Here is a 12,773-nt window from a genome sequence, read left to right as displayed (position 1 = left end):
CTAGAAGTCTCTTGGTAAATGCAATGAAGGAGAGAATAGTTTAAAGAGATATCAGGATCAAGAGAAAGGGTAGAGGGGTTAGGCATGACAAATTTATTCATATACTGAAGTGAAAAGAATATATTGACAAGTCAGGATCCTGCATGATTGATAGAGCAAAGTCTCAAAGGAGGCAGGGAGGAAATGAGCAAGATAATTAAGAGAGAGGCTAACCCAGCCATAGGGAAGAGGAGGAACACTTCTTCCTCTAAAAGAGAAGGCAAGCAAAAAAAAAAAAAAAAAGCAGGAAAGAAGAACATGGTATTAATAACAAAAATACAGTGTTGACCTTGGTAGCTTTTAACTGAGGGACTGGCAAGTATCTACACTATTAGCACTCAATTCTGGGTGCTGTTGTTGGCCCAAGGACTTTTACTAGGCTAGCTCTTATAGTTAATTAATAGCATAAGTAATAGTATAATCACTAACAAAAGTTATAAAAGTAGAAAAAGAAAGCTTTCATGAAATGGATAATAGGGGGATGGGGGATGGAGTGAACCTAGATGTTGTAAGCAGGAACACCCAAGTTCACATCTTCAATCTGCTACTTCCTTGACTGTATGACCACTTACTTATTTTCTCTAAACTTCAGGTTTCTCTTCTGTAAAAGGAGGATAATAATACTGTATCAGTAGTTAGATGGTTTCAATCTGAGTAACAGGAAATCCATACTGAAACTGCCTTATACACTACAGAAGTGTATTATTACATAAATCTGAATGTCCAGAAGTGGCAGCATCAGGAATGGTATGATCAGTCTTTGAAAAATGGTGTCAAAGATCCAGATTCTGTCCTTTTCTCCACTCTGCTATTCTTAATGTATTAGTTTTGCCCTCTGCTGGCTTCTATAAGAGGGCTCTAACATTTCCAGGTACCATTTTCTAATGTATACAGAAAAGTACAGTACTTAGTCCCTATTCTCAAACGCAATATATTCCAAGCAGTAAAAGACCAACATGACTATGTTTAGATATACCTAATAATACAAAGCATAGTATACCAAATTGGAGCTAGAAACAAAAATTCCAGTGGAACTCAACTTTGATTGCAGAGTGTCAAAATATTATTTATTGACCCAAATGAGTAGCTGCAAATGATAACTGTTAAAAAAATAACAGAAAGGAAAAAAAAAAACAAATCTTGACTTGCAACTTCAAGAAATCTCTTAATTAAACAGGATGCAAAAATCTGAAATGAGAGTAGTGGGAAGTATTTGTTTCAAAGTAGAATCACTAATGAAATTAGTAACAACTCACCCTCTTTAATTGAGAAATTATTAACTTGGTATGACACTGGTTCTTCAGCCAGTTTCAGTCGTTTGACTAGTAATGGAAAATACTTTCAAATGTATCTTGTAACATGAAGAGCTCCTCACTAATGATTTTGTTTTTAAAAAGTCAGTAGGTTTTCTTTTGCATTTTGAATCCAAATTGTAAACTCACTTGTAATAGTGATTCTGTCTGAAGCAGAGTCACTATGTTGTAAGCATGGTAATAGGGTGACTCTGCTTTGCCAAACTGAGTGAACTTACCATGTTAAAACTAAGTAAATATCCAGCTGAAACAATTAATTTATATTTTGTAGTTGGAATTATTTAGATAAAATAATAAATTCCTATTTCCTTATACATTCCTCTTAACTCAGGAGAACCAAAAACTTTTAATTTAATAATACAAATTATGTAACTCACTGACCATATAAGTTGCACAGCATTAACAAGCACTGCTTTGAAGGATGCTTTTGTTTTCCCAGCCAGTAGTACTTGCACATGCAAAATATGACTGTTTAAACAAACTTATGCAAAAAATATTTCAGGAAGAGTGGTCAATCTCAATGTTTCCAAAAAAACAGTATTGTAATTTCCTCTCAGATTCTCTCTCACAATTTTTACAGTGTACAGCATTGAACATTTTTATATCTCAAATACACTAAATGACAATTCAGTAACACTGAACTTGCTTTTATATCTGATTTTCATGCTGAGTCAGTAAGTATGGGACAGAGAGTCTTTATGGTGGAAATAGGAGCATTCATTACAGTAAGTCCCCTACATATGAACCTTCAAGTTGTGAACATTCAAAGATGCAAACCTGCATTCCATCAACATCAGGCATGAGTGAAACTGCAGCTTGCCCTCTGTCTCCTATTGCTGACGTTCCTTCATCTCTACCATCTCACACCTCCTCTCCCTCCTCCAGTCAGTAACTTTTCTTGCCTGTTCACTCGATGCCAGCCCCTGTATGCCAGCTGTTGTACTGTACTACTGTACTTTTCAAGGTACTGTACTATAAGATTAAAAATATTTTCTTTTTTTCTTTGTGGGTTTTTTTTTTTTTAATTTTTTTACTTTTGGCTGCGTTGGGTCTTTGTTGTTGTGCGCGGCTTTTCTCTAGTTGCGGTGAGCGGGGGCTACTCTTTGTTGCGGTGCGCGGACTTCTCACTGCGGTGGCTTCTCCCATTGCAGAGCACGGGCTCTAGGCTCTGGGGCTTCAGTTGGGGCTTGCGGGCTCCGGAGCGCAGGCTCAGTAGTTGTGGCGCACGGGTGAAAAGTATTATAAACCTATTACACTACAGTACTATATAGCCAATTATGTTGGGTACCTAGGCTAACTTTGTTGGACTTACAAACAAATTGGACTTATGAACGTGCTCTCGGAACAGAACTCGTTCATATGTAGGGAACTTATTGTACTCTCTTCCTGTGATTTTTCTAAACTGAGACTCCTAGAAAACATGTCTTCATAAGTGCAATTAGAGATGTTTTATCTACAGGTCAGCCCATAGTTAAAGAAAAGTGTCCTTAGTAAATGAGAGCAGGGCCTGTGTTTTCTCTGTTCACCATTATATCCCCTGAGTCGAACACATTGCTGGCACATAAGTATTTATTGAATGAATGAATGAATGAGTGAGTGAGGGATATCAGTCTGCATGGAATCTGTTTGGCTCAGGTCTGTAAGTCATCACTTTCCATACCTATGCATAATATGATGAAATAACAAGTTGAGATAATACAAATTATGTGTATAACATGCCACCTGACCCAAACCCTAAATATAGCTCAAGCAGTGTCAGATTTTCACTGATCAAACAAGCATGCTTTTTCTTAAGAAATACACAGCATAGCCTATAGATGTTAACAGAAATAAATGCAATATTTCTTGGGCATTGAACTTTATGAAAAGCACTTTACTTTGCACTGTCTTCAATTGTCCTCATTCCCAATAGGAAAACACTGCAGACCCATATAGAAAAATAGCTGATCATTTAAATCATTATGTACCAAATTATTGAAAGAGACAAAATTCTGGTTAAGAAGAGAAGAGAGATCAATGGACTGAAATTTAAATTTAAAAAAATAAAATGGTATTTATTTTCTCCAGTTCAAAGGTATAACATAAAAAAACAAAGTTGTTGCAATAGAATTATTCCTATTCCTAATTGCTACCAAAATTGTTGATGAAATGTCAACTGATCAAACTAAAGAGTAAATAATATCATTTTGCTTTTGGGTTTTACAATATACTTAGTTTTTTTCATTTTTCTGGTCTATTAGTGATTACAGTCTATTTCATCATTAATTTGGGGACCCCTAGGTTGCAAGTGGCAAAGCACAATCTCTGTGTGCTACCTCTTAACTAATAGACATCTTACCCAGCTACTAACCAGACATAATCACCCTGCTTATCACTATGTGGTTTTGCATACTATTCTAATGAAAAATTGTCAAATAGAAGAAAAATTGCATAAATTCCAAAATATAGAATAGGAATACATACAAAATCTTTTAAAAGAAAATTTTGACAATTTTCAAGCTGAAAGCTAAGTCAATATACATATCAATCAATGGTCTGTCATCTTAGAAAATTACTCTGAATTCTATGGAGAACAAGAAAGGGATGGAAATACTTTAGCAGCTCTTCCCAATACCAAAAGGAAAAAGAAAGCTTCCAAGTGCAAAAAAGCATTCCTTAGATTGCACCATTTGAAGATCTAAGATAATTTCATTATTTTCTCTAAATCATCGAATTGTTATAAGAGATGCTTGGATGAGTACAGAAAAATTCAGTTAATACGTTATTGCCACTGGCTAATGATGACAGCTATTCATCAGGGAGTGATCTGGTAAGAAAATAATAATGTAATAGTGCACTGACAAGAAAAGCAAAGTCAATTTCTTCTGTAGGATCTTTGTTTTGTGAAATTGCCATGAAATTTTCATGCAGCAACCCTGAGGTAATCATATATATTAAAAATACCCTGAGGCTATTTTTCATAGACCTACAGGCTAAGTGAAGACTCAGCTTTCAATTATCATCCTAATGGATGAGAAACTCACAGTGTGAATAATAAGGGGGAAAAGCAGTCAACTATATATACTCATAATTATAAACATTAAAAAAATAATGCTTCAGATTTCTGTTACAGTTTAGGTATGAAGAAAAACTGCTTTGTGTCTTTTGTTTTTAAAAACGTATGGCCTTTTAAATTTTTTCTTTTTAAAATTATCTTCTAATACAACCCAATTTTTTTTAACCTCCCTAAATTGTAGTAGACATCTATTATACTTTGTGATCTTGTACATTTGGACACGCTTTCTCTGGGGAATTGCCTGTATTATGAGTCTCACTTTGTCAAAATAGAATCCAGACGTTCCCTTTCCCAGCATTCCTTGGAGTTAGGGGCAGGTATATCACCCAAGGTCAGCCAGTCAAAGACATCTGCACAAGACTTTGATTGGAAGAGAATAACATGAAGAGGGAGGCTCTCTATGAAGTCTATTCTACTGAGGGTGGCAAAGACTGGCAGAGGGAAGCCATACAGCCTTGAAAAAGTGGCAGCAGGAGTACTAGTGGGGGCATACTATGTCCAAAGTTGGCAGTGGATGATGTGGTGTCTTCACCCAGCAGCAGCAGAAGAGTCTCCACTGAGCAACCAGTGGAGTAATTAAGATGTGGTTGGACGCATCGCCTCCAGGTATGATTATCTGGCTCTTGCAAAATTCTTTGACTTCATTTATATCAATATATAATATACAATAGCCATAGTACAAAAAACTTCAATCCATAAAAAGGTGAAAAAAAAGGAAAAAGGTAATGAAGAACAGGGAAAGATAGAAAAATAGCAAAATGGTCAATTTAATCCCAATCATATCAGTAATCACATAGAAGGTAAATAGTCTAAGCATACCAATTAAAAGGCAAAGATGATCAGATTAGATATAAAACACAGAATTCAACTCTATGCTGCCTACAAGAAACCAACTTTAAATATAAAGGATACATTAAATATTGTTATATTTATTTATTATATATTAAGTATAAAAGAATAGACAAAGATACATCATGCTAACACTAGCCAAAAGAAAGCTGGATATATTAATACACACAAATAAGATAATGATAGAGGTGTCTATTCATCAGATTACATAATCTTAAAAGTTTAAGCATCTGAAAACAGAGCTTCAAGGGACTTCCCTGGCGGTCCAATGGTTGAGACCCCGTGCTTCCACTGCAGGGGGCACGGGTTCCATTCCTGGTTGGGGAACTAAGATCCCACATGCCACACAGCCAAAAAAAAAACAAGAAAAAAACCCCAGAACTTCAAAATAAATGATAGAGATACAAGAAAAGTAGATAAAACCACAATTACAGTCAGATTCAATACTCATTTTTCCATGATTGATAGAAGTAGTACACAGAAAATAGGATATAACAAAGATGTAAAAGATTTGAAAAACACTATCAACCATATTAACATAATTGACACTTAGAGAACACTCCATCCAACAACAATAGAATACACATCCCTTTCAAGTACACGTGAAACAATTACCCGAGTTAGACCATAACTTGGGCTTTGAAACTAGTGTTAATAAATTTAGAGTGATTCAAGACATTAGTATATTTTCTGTTCACATGGAATTAAATTGAAATCAATACCAGAGAGCCCCCAAACATTTAGAAACTAAATAGTACATATATAAATAATCCATGTATCAAAGAAGGAATCAAAAGGGAGATTAGAAAATATTTTGAACTGAAAGAAAATATACACACAACAGACCAAAATTTGTGGGATCCCACTGAAGCAACTCTTAGGAGATATGCATAGCCTATAATAGAAACAAAAAAAGATTGCAAATCAATGACTTCAGTTTCAAACTTCAAATACAGGAAAAGGAAGAGCAAATGAAAATTTAAGTAGAGGAAAGGAAATAATAAAGGTCAAAGTGGAAATCAGTGAAATGGAAAACAGAAAAACAATAGGGAAATATCAATAAAACTAAAAGCTTGTTCTTTAAAAAGATTAATAAAATTAATAATCCTCTCATTAGATTGATCAAGGAAAAAATATAGAATACACAAATTACCAGTATCAGGAATGAGTGAGGTTATATCACTACACATTCCACAAATATTAAATAATAATAAGGGAATAGGATAAACAATTCATGCCAAAAAAATTTGATGAAATGGACATATTCCTTGAAATAGAAAAAAAAAAAACCTACCAAATCTCATTCAAAAAGAAATAAATAATCTGAATAGCCTTATATTTATTAAGAAACTTATAGTTTAAAACCTTCCCATGAGGAAAATTCCAGGCCCTGTTGGCTTCACAGGTAAAGTCTACCAAACATTTAAGGAGGAAATAATATGATCCATACTAACTCTTAGAAAATCAAAGAGGAGGAGAAAGTCAGCATTATCCTGATTCCAAAACCAAAGACATTTTAAGAAAACTGCAAAACTCTCATATACATAGATGCAAAATTTCTAAAAAAAATTTTAACAAATTAAATCAAACAGTGTATTAAAAGGATAATACATCATGACTAAGTGGAGTTAGTCCTAAGAATGCAAGGTTGGTTTCACATTTAAAAAAATCAGTCAATATAATTCATTATATTAAAAACTTATTTTAAGAAATTCGTATGATCATCTCAACAGATGCAGAAAAAAATTTTGAAAAATACAGCATTCATTTGTGATTTAAATAAAAACCCTCAACAAGCTAAGAATAGAAGACTTTCTCAACTTAATAAAAGGCATCTACAACTAACATCATATTTACTGATGAAAGGCTGGAACACTTTATTCTTGGTGTCAGGGGCAAACTAAAGATTTTCACTCTCACCAATTCTATTCAATACAGTACTGGAGGTTCTAGCCAAACAATAAAGCAAGACAAAGAAATAAAATAATAATAGTAAAACAAAGTTCACCCAGAGTGTAAAAAAAGTAATCAAACTGTCTTTATTCGCAGATGACATATTGGTCTCTAGAAAATCCAAAGGACTCTACAAAAGGTCTACTAGAACCAATAAGTGAGTTTAGCAAGGTTATAAGATATACTGTCATAAACAAAAATCAGTTGTATTTCTAAATACGAGCAACAATCAAAAATTGGAATAAAAATACTATTTACAATTGCATCAAAAAATATTAGATACTTCAGGATGAATCTTACAAAAGATGTGAAAAACCTATACACTGAGAAAAACTATAAAACGTTGCTAGGAAAAATTAAAGACCTAAACAAATGGAGATATATGCTACCTTCATGGGTTGAAAAATTCAGTATTACTAAGGTGTTAATTCTCCCCAAATTGATCCATAGATTAAACACAATCCCATTCAAAATTCGAACAGGCTTTTCTTGAAGAAATTGACAAAATGATTTAAAATTTTATATGGAAATGCAAGGAGATGAAATATCCAAAACAACTTTAAAATGAAAAAGTTGGAGGACTAACAAACATGCTTTAGTTGGCCAGTTAAAATCAAGGACTACTTGTTTTCAAGCTGTATTATAAAGCTATATTAATCAAGGTAGTGTGGCATTGATGTAAAGACAGACAAATATAACAGTGTAATAGCATAGAGTCCAGAAATAGATCCACATATGTATGCACATCTGGTTTTCAACACAGTGAAAGGCAATTGAGTGGAGAAAGGACAGCTGGAACATTTGGTTTCCCATACGCAAAAAACAGTGAACTTGAATTCATACCTTTCAGCAGACACAAAAATTAATTCAAAATGGAACATTTACCTAAATGTAAGAACTGAAAACTAAAAATCTTCTAGAAGAAAACCGAGGAGAAACTTTTTGTTGCCTTAAGTTAGGCAGAGTTCTTAAATACGCAATCAAAAGCACAATGTGTAGAAGAACAAATTGATAAATTAGTTTTCATCAAAATTGGAAATTTCTCATGTCAAAAGTTACTTTTTGTTTTAAGTAAACTTGTTATTTTGAGATAATGGTAGATTCATATGCATTGTAAGAAATAACACAAAGAGATCCTAGGTATCCTCCACCCAGTTTCCCCCAACGGTAACATTTTGCAAAACTTCGGTACAATATCACAACCAGGATATTGTTGCTGATAATAGTCAAGATACAGAACGTTTCCCACACAAGGATCTCTTATGTTGTCCTTTTAGAGCCATACTGACTTCCCTCCAGTCCTCACATCCTCCTTAACCTTGAAGACCACTAATCTGTTCTCCATTTCTGTAATCTTGTCATGTTATTTAAATGAAATCACACAGTATGTAAACTCTTGATATTGGCTTTTTTCACTCAGCATAATTCTCTGGATATTCATACAAGTTGTTGCATGTATCAATCTTTCCTCCCTTTTTCTTACTGTGTTATATTCCATGGTATGGTATACCATGGTATATTTAATCATTCACTCATTGAAGAACATCTGGGTTGTTTCCAGTTTTGGCCTATTATAAATAAAGCTACTATAAACATTTGTGTACAAGTTGTTGTATGAACAGAAATTTTCATCTCTCTAAGATAAATGACCAAGAGTATAATCGCTGGGTTATATGGTAGTTGCGTGTTTAGTTTTTCAAGAAACTACCAAAATGATTTCTAGAGCGATTGTACCATTTTACATTCCCACCAGCAATACATTAATCCTCCAGATCCAGAATCTCCAGATCCTCATCAACATTTGGTGTTGTTACTTTGTTTCCTTTTAGCCATTCTTATAGATGCATAGTGATATCTCATTGTGGTTTCAGTGTGCATTTTCTTTTTCCTTTCTTTTCTTCTTCTCCTCCTTTTCCTCCTCTGCCTCCTTCTTCTTCTTTCTTTTTTTTTAACTACAACATATTTTATTTCACTGGGAAAATCTGTGTAAAGAACCAAATCTGGTTCCTATGAAGAAAACATCCCCCACAGCTTAAATAAAGGTGAAGGGGGGGAGCGGTATGAGTGTGCTGCATTGGGCTAGCTCTATCACTACCTTACCTCTTGCTCTGAGGCCCTGTGTAACGGCAATCACACATGCCCAAGAGAATTCTCTGCTGGGCTCTCTCTCTTTTTTTTTTTTTATAATTTTTTTTTCTTTTGGCTGTGCCATGAGGCTTGTGGGGATCGACCAGGAATTGAACCCACACTCTTGGCAGTGAAAGTGCAGAGTCCTAACCACTGGACTGCCAGGGAATTCACTCTGTTGGGCTCTCTGATAAGGCCTGGAGGGCAGCTGTGACATCTGCTCTCTGGCCCATAGACACTGAAATCCTGAGAGCTGCCATGGTAGTTATCAAAAATGTGTGAATAAACAGAATTCAGAAGGGACTGCATTGGTGTTTTCAGGTAGCCACATACAGGCAAGAACACTTCAACTAGGAAGGAAGATATATAATTTAACAAAAAAAATAGTTGTAGTAAGTTGAGAAATATCTAAATCCTTTGGAGCCAAGACCTGCCCCTTATTTCCATTCACAGTGCCACTGAATAAGCCCAGAACTGACAGGGGAGCAGTGAGGTGGTGCCTCCCTGATGGGCCATTTGAGTCATCTACTGCATAAACAGAAGAGGAAACATCCAAGGAGTAGAAGAGGAGATTTTTCATTTGCTCATTTTGTGATAGGATGGAGGGAATTGCCTGGAAGTGAAAGAAGCAAAACTTTTAGTCCTGAGTTTGTTCCAACTCCTCACAAAAGCTAAGACAGATTTTCGAAAACTTGGACCAATGTCCCACGTTCTTGAGGACCAGTGTTAACAAGTGGCTGATCCGAAAGCTTTGTTGCCATGAAATCAGTGTGGCTTATATTCTTTTTTTCATTTTCCCCTCTCAATACTAGTAGACAAGGTGTTGAGTTGGGGAAATACCAAATAATTGAGGTGAAAAAGAAAGGTCAACAGAGAGGACACTACACCAGCTTCTTGGCTCTAAAGAAGCTCTTGAGGTGATGACGTATATGCCAGATGCCAGTGAAGCTGAGGCTGATGGTCTGACTGATGGATCACCACAGGACCCCCTGCTTGGTGCTCTCCCTGCTCAGACCAAACCTCTCACTGCCAGCAGTCACCGGGCCCCAACAACTGCCAACACCAGCCCTCTGCTCACAATTAACATTTTCTTAAAGGCTATTGACGTTCAACTCTTTCTGTGTCCTAATTTGCCATCTCTATATCATCTTCAGTGAAATATCTCTTCATGTTCTTTGCCCATTTTCTAATGGATTGTTCTTTTTACTCTTGAGAATTCTTTATATCTTCTAGATAATAGTCTGTTTTATTGTTGTTGGATATGTGGAGAACAAATATTTTCTCCAAGTCTGTAGTTTGATTTTTTTATCCTTTTAACAGAGAGCTTGGCAAAGCAAAGTTTTCAGTTTTAGTCAAATCGGATTTATTTATTTTGTCTTCTAGGGATTATGTGTTTGGTTTTGAGTCTAAGAATTTTTTTCCTGGCCCTAGACCCCAAAGATTTTCTCTTAGTTTTTTTTTCTAAAAGTGTTATGGAATAAAACATACAGTGTTACACTTAATCCAGTGACCCATTTTAAGTTAATGTGTGTATAAGATGTGTGACTTAGGTCAATATTGATTTTTTTTGCTCATGGATGTCCATTTACTCCAGCATCATTTTGTTGACAAGACATCTTTCTTCCACTGAATTACTTTTGCTCTTTTGTCAAAAATTAATTGGGCTATTTGTGGTGTCTGGGTGTCTATCCCTCCCCCAGTACCACACAGTCTTAACTATTGCCACTATCTAATGTGTCAAAATTGGGTAAACAGATTCTTCCCAATTTATGTTTCTTTTTTGAAATTGTTTTAGCTATTCTAGTTCCTTTCCATTTCCATTTAAAATTTAGGACAATCTTGTATATATCTACAAAAATGCTGAGATTTTGATAAGAATTGTGTTAAACTTGTATATCAGTTTAGAGAGAATTGATGTCTTTATAGTGTTGAGTATGTTGAGTGTTCATATCCAGGAATGGTCTGTCTTTCCATTTATTTAACTTCTTTGATTTCTTTCATTAGCATTCCAGAGATTGTAAATGGTATATATTTACAATTTTGGCATTAACATTTTTATCACTAGTATATAGAATTATAATTGATTTTTATATTTTTATTTTTTATCATGTAACCTTGCTGAAGTTAATGTTCTTTTATCGAAAGGCAACTTTAAGAGTATAAGAAGATTAAGTTACAGACTAGAAAATATTTGCAAATTTTATGTCTGATAGAAGACTCGTACCCAGAATAAAACACTCTTGAAATTAAATAATAAACAACTCAATTAAAAGGTGAACAAAATAACCTGAAAAACATTCACCAAAGACTATATGTGTAGATAGCAAATGTGCATATGAAGTGATGCTTAATACCCACTGGTCATTAGGGAAATGTACATTAAAACCCTGATGAGGTATTACTACATACCTAATAGAATGGCTAAAAGTAAACCTACTGATCATATCAAGAGTTGACAAGGATGTGGAAGCACTGGAACATTCATCTGCAGGTAGGAATGTATAATGATACAACCACTTTTGAAAATAGTGAGACATTTTCTTTAAAAAGTTAAAAATACACTTAGTATACAATCCAGTCATTCCACTCCTAGGTATTTCTTTGAAGATGAAAGCATATGTACATACAACATTTTGTTAATGTTCATAGAAGCTTTACTAGTAGTAGACAAAAAAATGAAAACAATCCAAATCTCCATCACAGATGATTAGACAAACTGTGGTATATCTATACATGGAAAACTAATCAGAAATAAAAAGTAATGAACTATTGGTACATGTAGCAACATAGATGATCTCAAAATAATTGTGCTGAGTGAAACAAGCCAGACAAAACAGTATACCCTGTAAAATTTCATTTATATAATGTTATATTAAATGCAAATTAATCTATAATAAATGAAAGCAGATACTGGTTGTCTTAGAATGGCATTGGGGATAGGGGAAGAGTAGGAAGAGATGTGCTGTAGGAAGCAGTTGAAATGGATGGTTATGTTCATTACCTCGACTGTGGTGATGGTTTTTCAGGTGTATACATATGTCAAAACTTACCAAATTATACACCTTAAATATATATAGTTTATTGAGTGTCAATTACACCTTAATAAATCTGTTTTTAAGAGCTTATATTTTAAGAGCTTACATTTATATGCCTTGGTTAAAAAAAAAGAAAATATTTTTTCTATTTTATATGCTGAGTTTATTATTATTTTTTAAGCATATAAAATATTTTGTACATGAGAATGGGAAGGTTAGGGAAAAGATGGAAAGGGCTTGGGTGTCTGATGTCATCATGAAGATGCTGTATCAGCTATTTTCTGCCCAGCTATGTGTTCCTCATACATGAAAAAATTAAAAGCACCAATGTTTAAGAAACTACTCATCTTAAAAATTTTGTTGTTGTTGTTGTTACAAGCAGTTTAACTCAAATCCTAAGAA

General features: G+C 34.3%; 1 long non-coding RNA gene across 1 annotated transcript in view; it reads left to right on the top strand.

The window, feature by feature from the left end:
- Positions 1-12,773, top strand: part of LOC309640502 — an 875,392-nt gene that overhangs the window by 793,861 nt on the left and 68,758 nt on the right. The window lies entirely within an intron of this gene.

Source organism: Balaenoptera physalus (genome assembly GCF_965194825.1).
Source record: "Balaenoptera physalus genome assembly, chromosome: 13".
Lineage (NCBI taxonomy): Eukaryota > Metazoa > Chordata > Mammalia > Artiodactyla > Balaenopteridae > Balaenoptera > Balaenoptera physalus.
The sequence above is the reverse complement of the archived record's forward strand: the minus strand, read 5'-3'. Positions and strand labels throughout refer to the sequence as shown.